Below are 11,902 nucleotides of genomic sequence, written 5' to 3'. Positions count from 1 at the left end.
CTGCGGGATTAAAAGTAAAATATAAATTTAACTAGCCATTATGAGCGTTTTATGATGTTTCTTACTGAAGTCTGGTCTATAAACAATAAAAGTATTTGATTATCATTTCAAAATAAATGTCGAACATAACTTTTTTTCTTTTTGGGAAAATTTTGAGTGATGAAGCAGAAATTTGATGTAAGGGGCATTTGATCCTAGTAACTTGGTCATACTTCCAAGATGTATACTTAGATATATCTGGCAATGACAACAAATAGCAGATTTTGGACTCAACCACAAGGCCAAAATGTTAAATAATAAGTTAAATGTCCTACTCAACTTGGTATTCATCTAGGTTATAAGTTTGTGTTTCTTTACTAAACTAATAAAACAAATCTACCCACAATTATGAAGCTTGATAAATAGACAAGACAAGCTGCAAATGTATTACATTATTCGATCTTCTAGTTGTATCTGATTCTCTAGCTATGGCATCCTCAATAGTCCAAGCAGCATTTAAATGATGGTTTCCATTTGTTAGAGCCAATAATCATTAAATGAATTCAATGACCCATTTTCATTCCAGGAAATTGCAGGCCTCCAGAAAGTTGAAGGTCCTGGCATGATCAGCACAATGGAGGAGACGGCAAGGCTCTCTCACCATGTTGATTCTCTACCTCTTCTCGCAAAGCAACAGATTAACTGGATAAGAACCGCCATCAAACCCAATATGGAAGCTCAGAACTATGCTTATGCAAAGCAAATGCTCCACCAAGCAATCAAGAATGCAGAATGAAGTGAAGAACCTGATTAAAGAGGTCTCTCAAACAAATCAATTGATCTAGAGGAAGATCCCTCTCAATTCTGTTAAGGCAAAGTAATCCTTATGTTTCCATTATTTTATCCATCGCTTACTTAATTGTCTTTTTCTGATTAATCACAGCCCTTTATGTTTAGCCAATTGATCAATTCTCTACCGTTAGATATAGTATATCATGCATATAAAACTTTCTGTTATGTACTGTTGAAAGGTATACATAGGATAGAATTGTTAATTCCATGGATGATGATAATCACATGCATATAGATGGAGGATCACTTTACAATATTAAGAAAATGTTAGACATTCTTAAATACAATTCTAAGTCTCTGTATTTATATAATAGTATACTTTGTCAAGATAAAAAAAGGAAATCATAACAAGAACCATACACATTTTTTATTCATCTTGTTTGATCTTGTTTGTTCAAACATTTTTTATTGATCTTGTTTGGTCACCCATTCAAGCCGTATGCCCTACAAAGAAGAAAAATCAAACATAAAATTGCTCTTGTTTAATCCCAACTCTTGAAAATTTAGCATGATTGTAGGTGATGAGGTGGTACAGAAGATGGAGGATCACTTTACAATATTAAGAAAATGTTAAACATTCTAAAATACAATTCTAAAGCTCTTTATTTATATAATAGTATATTTTTTCAAGATAAAAAAAGGAGATCATAACAAGAACCATAAACATTTTTTATTCATCTTGTTTGATCTTGTTTGGTCAAACATTTTTTTGTTGATCTTGTTTCTTGTTTGGTCAAACATTTTTTTATTGATCTTGTTTGGTCAAACATTTTTATTTATCTTTTGTGGTCACCCATTCAGGCCGTAAGCCCTACAAAGAAGAAAAACCAAACCTAAAATTGCTCTTGTTTAATCCCAACTCTTGAAAATTTAGCATGATTGTAGGTGTGAGATTGTAAAGGAGGAAGTTTTACTCTTAAAAGCACCTTAGTATTAAATTGACTTATGGGAGCAGCAACAAATAGCATAGCATGATCATGAGATTAGCCTTGCCCAAATACGCAAAAGAAAGATAATGCATGGCCTAATTGATTTATGTGTAATTTTGATGATGTATCAATAAAAACAAGTAGCTTGTAAATCAAACTAAAAATTGATGCTATAAAAATGGAAGTACAGCATTGTAATTAGGTAAATACAGATGGTAGTGTTGGTTGGACATCATTTATCAACACTTCTTCTAATAAGACATCCCATCTTTGGAATTTTGGCCTAGAATTTGACGATGAATAAAACGATACATCTTTTTGTGCATTTGATCTTGGAAAAGAAAATAATGCATGCATCCTACATTTAAAAGTGGAAATATATGAATAAACGGAGTTAAAATTGAGAATACTTAATGACTAACCATTAGAATGAGTCCTCAATTTTTCATTTGAATTAATAGTCCCTCCTTTAACAAAGGTTTTTGATCCAAGTGTGTCAATCCCCTGTAAGGAATCTATTAGCACAACATATGAGTGAGTACTATCATATTTTTGTTCTCTTCATATTTCAAATCATTATGAATAATTAGTTAACTAACAAACCATTAGAAATTTATTTTCTAAAACCTAGAAAAGCTTCCTTTTAAGTGTGATGCATGAAAGTGAAAAATTTACATTATTTTTGTCTTCTTTCTTTTTCCGTGCTTCTGAAAAACTTATTTTGAGCGATGAAGTTCACCTCTAACCAAACATAAGAAATTTACAATGTAAATCCATCATGAAATTGCATACAATTAGAATATAATAAGTGAATAGTGAGCTTTATAAAATATCTTAAATACAAAAAATTAGGTGAAGAATAATAAGGAGAGTTTTGGTACAAATCACATTAAAAGAAGATTCCACATCTTCTACTGACGATTATTTGAAAAAAATTAACCTTCGAGCCTATATATATTTTTCCTCAACACTCTTATATACCTTATGTTTATTCACATGCTAAAATAATAACAAAATTTTAATTTTTATACTAAAATAATTGGTAAACTTTAATTTCACAAAATCTCATAAAATGCAATTCTTATTTTGTATGTATGTATGTATTTAGACATCAAATGGAGCTTTTGTAAATCCTCTAAAGCCTTATCATGTGTGTTCTTCACAACAAAATCATCAATTATATAGAACAATATGTCTGAAGATATTTGATTTAAACTCAATTTTCAAAAAGCAAGATCTTTGGAATATTTTTGATCCCTTGAACAATGATTCATGTTTTTGGTATTTTTGACATACACAAGGTTTGTATGTTTTTTTTATAGGAGTAATAAGTTTCAAGTATCAATATCCAATTATTATTATTATTAACTTGAATAAAAATATACTGATAAATATTTCTTATGTATGACTTTTAAGACCTAGGGACTGATGAAGTTGATGAAGATATTCAAAATCTTGTTGAACTAGTCGAATCAATGCTTCAATCACCTTGAGGTTTGTATCTTCACTATTTTCTCTTGAGCAAATAAATCTAGTTCAATATTTTATGTTGTGATTGTGATATATGTGGAGAACTATAGTTTCACAATGGTGGTGTACTAGGTTGCCAAAAAATTGAGGTTATGCATTTTGTTTTTTATAAGCATAAACAAGTTTCATTAGTTTATGTTGACAACAAGACTCCAACATATATTTTATCTTAGATTATCTTAAATCATAACTGTGTAAGCAGGAATATTAGTTGGTTTGACTGAAGTTTCCCTGACTTTTGGCATCAAGTTTTAAGCTGGATTTAACTATGATTTGGTTTAAAGCCAAACAATTAGTTTTTGTAGTCTTAATCCATGTAATGGTATTTTCTTCTCGTTCCATGGTAAATTGTGGATTTGACAAATTCTATTGGAGCAGAGATTTAACCCAATTTAGCTTTCTTGGTATTTTCCTCTCAATCTTTCCAGTCCGCCACTTACAAGTGATTGAAGTCTTTTGTTATTCTTCAATTTATTTATTATTTGGTTAACATTGAATAGTTCTTGTAATTTCTATATTGGTGATCCTCATTGCTCAACTAATTAGAAATACTGTCTAGCAGTGAAACCAAATTTGAAGGAGGAAACTCATATATATATATATATATCCTTTGTGTCCTTTTTATTTGATTAGATGACATAGTTATGCATTAAACTGTATTTTGTTTGCTTATATTTTTCCTGACAGCTGCCTCATGCTCCTGCCATTGTTCTTCCCACTACCATGCCCTGCCCTTCACAACTAGTTGATCTAAGCTATCTTGAAACTCCAGGATCCTTCACTCCTGCTGCAACAAAACCATCTCCTACCCCTTCAGCAGTTCTCACCCACTTATGTTGCTTCTGACCATGTAAAAGTTAAAATTCTTTGAACTTGAACTACTTGATGCTTATTAATATTAATTAGTTGATTACATTTTCATGAATTGTAATTGTTTAAATAGGTTTACAGGGTGTTCATGCTGCCCCATGTTTTAAAACAGGGCTTACTCATCTTGAACAATACCAATTTTTTTATGCATATCACAGTAGCAATTCCTCGAAGTTTCTTGCACATATCATTTAGCTTAAACAAGTTTTGGTAAGCTTCTAAAGGTCATTTTAACCTTTTTCATTTTGAATGTTGCTATTGTTACTGATTATGTGACAAATGGTTTTGGATTAATTACATAGGTGTAGAGCTCATAGTATAATTTCCAAACCATTTTTATTCACTTAAGCATAATTTTAGAGTCCAATTTTATTTTCTTAGAAAAAAAACTGTATGTTTTTGTTGTCATTAGGACTATTTTGAGGCCTCAAATATTTTGGTTCAAATATTTATGCACAACAGAAACTCTTTTCCTTTATTCTTTCCTAACTTGAAAATAAAATGTGGCAGTAGTAGGATTAAAAGTAAAATATAGAATCAACCAGCTATTATGATGGTTGTATGAAGGATGTTTCTTACAGAAGTTTTGTCTATAAACAACAAAAGTACTTGGTTATCATTTCAAATTGACTGTGGAACGCAATTTTTTTTTTCTTTTTGGGAAAAATTTGAGTGTTGGAGCACAAATTTTATGTAAGGGGCATTTGATCCTGAGAACTTGGTCATACTTCCAAGATCTTTTCTAGCTGGAAATGATAATGAATAGCAGATTTTTGTCTTGGGGTAGGTGTTGAAGAATATAAAGAACTCAACCACAATGCCAAAAAGTTAAATAATAAGTTAAATGTCCTACTCAAACTTGGTTTGTGTTCCTTTACTAAACTAATTAAACAAATCTACCCGCAATTATGAAGCTTGATCAATAGACAAGACAAGCTGCAAATGTATTACATTACTCTGATTCTCTAGCTATGGCATCCTCAACAGCCCAAGCAGCATTTAAATGTTGGTTGCCATCTTGGTTCTTTACCTCTTCTCGCAAAGCACCGGATTACTTGGATAAGAACCTCCATTAAACGCAATATGGAAGCTCAGAACTTTGCTTATGCAAGGAAAATGCTCGACCTCCTCCTCTCAAAGGCTCTACCAAGCATGCAGGAATGCAGGATGAATTGAAGAGCCTGATTAAAGAGGGCTCTCAAACAAGTCAATTGATCCAGAGGAAGATCCTGCTCAATTCTGTTAAGGCAAAGTAATCCTCATGCTTCTGTTATTTTATCTGCTCCACTATCACTCTTCTTGCACAAATACGCCTAACTCTTAACATTCCAAGCAAACAAAGCTAGCTAGAAAACTTCTTCAAGCCACTGTTGGTGGCGACGAGGGATCAGCCAATATGCCACAAATCCTGGAGGTGATGTTGGATAACCCAGGCCCGAACGGTGGAGCTGTGAAGACTATAGGAAGGAAGCTCTCTTCAATGTGCACGAATGCCTTGCAGCAATTCTGCGTAAACCTTATGTGTAAGGTGAGGAAAGAAGGAATAAGCTGTAGCATTTTATGAAGTCAGGGATGAGTTGGAATAAAGAGGCTGTAGGCATTGTCGTGCCGACGGTGACAAGAAAGAGGATGGCATAAGCTGCTGCTGCTGCTACTGATTTGGCCATTGTTGCTGTACTTGTAAGGTAAAGTATGTATGTTTTGTTGTTTAGAGAGATGAGCTGTGGATGGGGATTTATATATAGTTTACAAGTGAGATTAGAATGTGTAATTAAGTTATATGCAGAGGTAATGAATTTAATTGATTTTTGAAGGTTTTAATCGGTTTCACCTAAGCTGTACGTAGTAATTAGTGTAATTAAGAGCACTAAATGCTGATAACTGTTCACAGGATCTTTATTGGGATCACTTTCGCGTTGTTTATTGAAGAGGAGTTGAAAGGCTCCATTTGGGGGAGAAATTGTTACGTGCGGAGTCCTCATGTAAAGTTACGTCCTGACTCCAATCAAATGACGACGGGAATGAGCAGATCTACCTAAATCCCGGGAGCAACTGCCAGGGCTTCATCGCTTACTTAATTGCCTTTTTGTGATTAATCTCAGCCCATTATGTTTAACCAATTGATCAATTCTCTACCGTTAGATATAGTATATCATGCATATAAAACTTTCAGTTATGTACTGTTGAAAGGTACACATAGGATAGAATTAGAGTTCAGATTTCAGTTTTGCCTTCTCCCATTTCTCTGCTACGGTTTGCTGTAATTCTTCAACTCATGCAGTGACTTTTAGCTTGATAAAATTACTTCAACTCATTGGTAACAAAGCCATTAAAATTATTTGAGATGTGTTATATATTCGTGCTTGAGTACCTAAGATTTCTGAGACCTTTTTCCTCGAAGAGAAAATTAAGTCTCTTATATATATTTAAGAAATACTTGAAATCTTCAGGATATTACCCTTTGATTGGACCATAATAATATCAATATTTTGTGTTCTTCCGATGTTCACACATTTTTTTGAGGCGTGTCTTATTTGATTTTTTTTTTTTTTTGATGAATTGTTCAACGAAAAGTCTAGTTAGATTGGTGAAAGTATAAATAATTTTACCCAAAGATGGTCAAATCATGTGTGAGATTGTCTCTTTAGAGTTATGGTAAAAAAATTAGCGAAGGACTACATCAGAAGCATGTAGAATGTGCATAATAGTTTCTATTGGTCAATGTGCTCACAAGGGGTCAGAATTTTCATTATATGGATCAATTAAAAGCATGTTAAACCAATTGAAATTGGATGTTGGAGATATGCATCAGTTAGGGATGAAGATTACAAAAAGATTTATAGGATTTGAACATAAAGTTTTTCCATATTGTGTAGGCTTAGGTGTATATTCTGATGTACTTGATTGATAGATTGTTTACCAATCATTGAAAAAATATGTATAGTATGTCGGAAAATTTTCCAATGGACAACATCAAACTCTTACCTGCTAGAACATTTGTGGTGGTAGACTACGTTTATTTTTTATCTTTGGACAAAAATCCAGCATGCATGAAAAAAAAATTGTGAGAGGAAAAATTGTTATGTGAAAAGCTTAAGAAGGAAAAAAACCGCAGGACTGTCCTAATTGCAATAATTTTGTATATAATGAAAGATACAAAATTCTTTCTTCCTCATAATTAATGAAAATGGGATTATACATAGTTGAGGGTCATTATCTAATTTCTATTAGAGGGATTACAAAAATCAAATTTTCTACAAGTGAACAGTTAAAACCCAACAATAGAAAATTATTTTAATAGTCAAACAACAAATAGTAGGATGATAGAAGTATGGTCCATATTGTTCCCTTTGATCATAGACTATTTATCAAATTTATAACTACATTAATGATGTCATAATCAAATAATCTTAGGTTTGTTAGATTCGTCTCGTTGAGCCGCTCAATTTGATAATAAGCACGCCATATATGGAAACTATTTAATCCTCAATTAATATTCAAAAGTTTTTAAATATGTTTCGTGTTTGATTGAAGCTCATTTGGAGTAAGATCGAATCTTTTATGGTGTTGATGGGCTTGTCTTGTTGTAACATTCACGTCAACTATAAGTTTGTTAAAATCAAATTTTGGTTAGTCTTAAAGTTAATTTTGAAAGTTTCAATTCAAATGTTGTTTTGGAGATTCGTATAACAAATTTTTTGGAGCATATGAAGTTTAATAATATATGTTTAACTAATTCTACTTGCAATAAAATGCACTCATAGAATCTCTTGACTAACCCTCATTTTATGAGATTACTTATCACTAGGACTTTGTTTTGGATGAACAAAAGATTATAACTTTCAAGGGAAGTTTTAGACTTTCATGTTTATTTTACAGAGTGCACTAGTAGCCTTTAACATTGACAAATTCATAAAGGGATTAAACAAAGAATTTTCTTTGTTGTTAACCTCTGCACTCTCTGATTCCTAGTCTTTGTAAGAAGTTTGGAATTATTTTGTAGTGTTGTTTTGGAGACTAGCCCTACTAACTGTAATATATTATGCTTTGTTAATTGATGGAATAGCAATCTTAAAGGAATACTTGTTTGACAAATTTTTTGTCAGAAATAAGTATTTTCGCCACCACCTAAAATGGATGAAGTAGTGCGAAAGGATGCTGATAGTTTTAATGATTTTCCAAAAAAAAATGATGATTTCTTAGCTTTCAAATTGAAAAAGCCCTGATATATCTTTTTAGAATACTTCATTCAAAATCATTCATGATTTCTCAACACCAATAAGGGCTACACCATGTGCTCAATTTGGTTTCTCCCAAGTCAATCATCTTAAATATAAAAAATTGTATCATGACATTCTAACACATCTCTCCAAAAGTACCTAGCAATTTTCACATACATGCAATAAGTGGAGTTATCTTTTTGTCTTCTCCAACTCGAATCAAAACTAAGTTCTTTCTTAATTTTATAATTCTCTAAAAGTATCATGATTTAGTTAATAGGATGACATATAATGGACATTAAAATTAGAGAAAACAATGTGAAAATTATTCTTTTTTGGTGACACAAATTATCTTTTTTTAGGTAGATTTTGTAGGAATTCTTAATAAATGGATTTTAATCCTTTTCAATTTGTGCATAATTATAGACAATCCTATATTTTTCATATGAAACTCATCAATTGACATCTTTAGTGAATTGTAACAAACATTCATCTCAATAAGGGGCTATTTTGGAAGTTAATGCTCAGTGTTGAGATATCTTAAAAGTAACAAAGTATCATTTGCTTGTTATACCTCTTGTTCTCATTATTCTTACACGTGTATGGCTCATTTGATAGTTTTTTATTAATAACTTCTCATATGGACCTTATCAACTTTAAATAATTATATAATTTCTTATTCCATTTAGAATTGAATCTTTTCATAAATGAATAAACTATTATGTTTCTCATCATGCACAAATATCGACATAAAAACCATGTTTACTTCAAGTTCTTAGAGAAAATAAACCCATTTTTGTCAAATTCATTTACCTTGCTAATTTTTATTTTATTATTGGTTTGTTGACCACATTTTTGTATGAGGTCACTAGGACTTACCTAAGTTTCTTTATGGTGACCTAATAATTGGAAGATGTTCACTTGTCAAGATTATATAGGTCTTAGTCAAGATGTAATCCAATCCTAATCAAACTCAATTCCACTTTTCAATTCAACTTTCAATCAACCTTCAAGTCATATCCAATCAATCTCAATAATTTATTTGATTTTCATTGATGTGGATACTTCAAACTCAACCATTCAAGTCCAAAATCCAATCCAAATCTAGGATTCCAAATTAAATCCCAGGGTTAGGGACTCAGGTCTTGAAACCATTTTTGGGTGATTTTTCTATCACCTTGAAGCCCAGTCAATTGACCTCTGAATCATGATCTATTCATTACAAATTATTTATACATGTCTCTAAGATCAACTCACCAAATTTGAGCTCAATATAAGACTCCTAGCCCTAAAAAATGAATTGATTTTCAAGTGTTGTAAAACCTTCAAATATGTATATTTTATGCCACTAGACTTATCACCTTGTGAATTTTAACCCTGGAACCCCTCACAAAACCTCCAATCATGTTCATAATCTTTATTATGACATATTGACTTGTAAATCACATTTTCTTGGGCTTAGTTTGACCCATGGTTAACTAAAGGTCAAAATGATCAAAATACCCTTCAAAGGGATTGTTTTGTCTTTTTACCAAAGTTCAACATGGCCGAACCATATAAAATCTCAAAACATATTCCAATAGATCCAAGATATTATTAGAAACACATTGGACCCAAACCCACCATTTGGTTTAACCTAGTTGACCAAGTCAACCATGGTTGACCAAAATGTCCTTTAAGTATTCAAATGGCCATTTCAAACCAAATGATCTCCTCTTTATTTGAAACCACTTCCATTGAGTTCATATTATCAAATTGAACTCAATAAACCCAACCCTTCACCTTAGGTCAACTTGATTGACTAGGTAAACCAAGTTTGACCTAACCTCTCATACACTTTCATCTCTTTCAAACCTCAGATCATGCCAGAGAAGTCATGCGATTACGATGATATGTGGGGTTGAAGATGCAATCAGAGATGTTGATCTCAATCAATGACTCTGATTATATCCCACGATCTCAGGCTACTTTAAATCACAACCTTTTGATCTTTAATCAAATGGTTAGGGTTTAATCCATGTTATCCAGTCACTTGCTAACCATTTCCTCGCTCACTCGAAGGCGCCACGTGGAAAGCGTGCAGCAGATTGGATAATTAGGCATTTAATTTCACAGGAAAATTAAGGGATATTTGAAAATTAATATCTCCCAATGTACTTGAACAAATTAAGAGTTTTTAGGCTCATAGGAAAGATCTCAGGGAAATCTTCAAAAACCCTTTGGTTCCAAGCCCTAATTCAACATATTTTTATCTTAATTCCAACAATAGCGTCTATAGTATTTTAGCATTTATGATTAAATTATGTGTCCCCATGGCTTGGAATTTTGGGAGATTAATTTTGGGTATGTTAAACATATGCACAAAATTTCTCTCATATGTTTGATGTGGTTAAGGGCATATTTATGTCAATTTAAGCTTAGGGGTTATGGTTTGACCCCTAAGTTTAAATTGATGTAATAATCTATCTAATGGGATTTAGGTGTGTGATTTAGGGTGTTAATTATGCTCAGGATAGGGAGTTTAGAGCCACTAATTGCACCCCCTCCCTAGCCCTTGGTAGTGAGCTAGGATTTTTCTAAGGTATCATAGAGGTTACGTTTGGTGGTTCAGTTCACTACCTTAAGTGATCTAACATGGGACCCAATTTAGTGGGCTTGAGACTTGGGGTTATTTGAACTCATGGCCCAAGTTTCACTAAAATTGATGCCCATTTGGTCCACCAACTAGGGAACCCAAAATCACCCCCTAAATTTGACCTAGAACCTAAATTAGTTCATAATTAATTCATATAAAATCCTAAAATATCACATAAGGTCTCTAATTTTTTTTAAAATTACACCCTTAATCCATGAAAAATAAATTCCATATGATTATACCTTTAATTTAATATTAATGTTTTAAAAGGAAAATTGACAACTAATTAAATTAATTAAGTATAAATATTTAAAATTTCAAAAAAAATTATAAATACTTTGATAAATCCCCTTAGGTCATTTCTAACCTTTTGGGGTGATTCCAATAGGTTTGAAATTGATTTGGATCAAAATCTAAAAATCCTCCCTAATCAAACAATTTCTAAAATCCCAAAAATTTCCCAACTTTGAAAAATTACCATTAAATCTTGAAAATCCAATTCAATAAAAATCAAATCCATTCAACCATAATTAAAATATATTATTATTTTAAAAATGCCAAATCTCTAAAATTAAGTCAAAGTTAAAAAGTCAACTTTGCGGCTAATCGTAGTTCAAAACTAGGTCAAAAATTCATAACTTAATGTAGAATATTTCAAATTGAGCAAACTTAGAGTCTAAATACTCATCATAAGGTCTAATATTTAGTAAAAATTTTAAAGTTTCAAAATCACTTTAATTATAAAAGTTAACTTTTGGCCCCTTAATTACTATAATTCTAATAATTTCAAATTCTCTAAAATTCACTAATTCACTTAAAAGTCAAGAAAATTTTAATTTAATCATTCAAACCAGTAATTAATGCATTAATTTAATTTTATCAACCCT

General features: G+C 31.7%; 2 long non-coding RNA genes across 3 annotated transcripts in view; both read left to right on the top strand.

Annotated features, from left to right (window-relative positions):
- The window catches only part of LOC110095751, an 84,692-nt gene extending 79,253 nt beyond the window's left edge, over positions 1 to 5,439 (top strand). Inside the window, exons 2-4 of one of the 2 annotated variants that reach the window (XR_003699881.1) lie at positions 566 to 856; positions 3,177 to 3,254; positions 3,978 to 5,439. This is a non-coding gene — a long non-coding RNA (uncharacterized LOC110095751). Of the gene's footprint in view, positions 1 to 565; positions 857 to 3,176; positions 3,839 to 3,977 lie in introns of those variants that run through there. The other variant, XR_003699880.1, reaches the window with a different exon arrangement.
- Positions 5,440 to 5,441: 2 nt separating this feature from the next.
- On the top strand, positions 5,442 to 6,498 carry LOC114578991. The gene is made up of 2 exons (XR_003699879.1): positions 5,442 to 5,845; positions 6,052 to 6,498. It is a non-coding gene; the product is annotated as an uncharacterized LOC114578991 (long non-coding RNA).
- Positions 6,499 to 11,902: the final 5,404 nt, after the last annotated feature.

Source organism: Dendrobium catenatum, unplaced genomic scaffold (genome assembly GCF_001605985.2).
Source record: "Dendrobium catenatum unplaced genomic scaffold, ASM160598v2 original_scaffold_245022, whole genome shotgun sequence".
Taxonomy (NCBI): Eukaryota; Viridiplantae; Streptophyta; class Magnoliopsida; order Asparagales; family Orchidaceae; genus Dendrobium; species Dendrobium catenatum.
The sequence above is the reverse complement of the archived record's forward strand: the minus strand, read 5'-3'. Positions and strand labels throughout refer to the sequence as shown.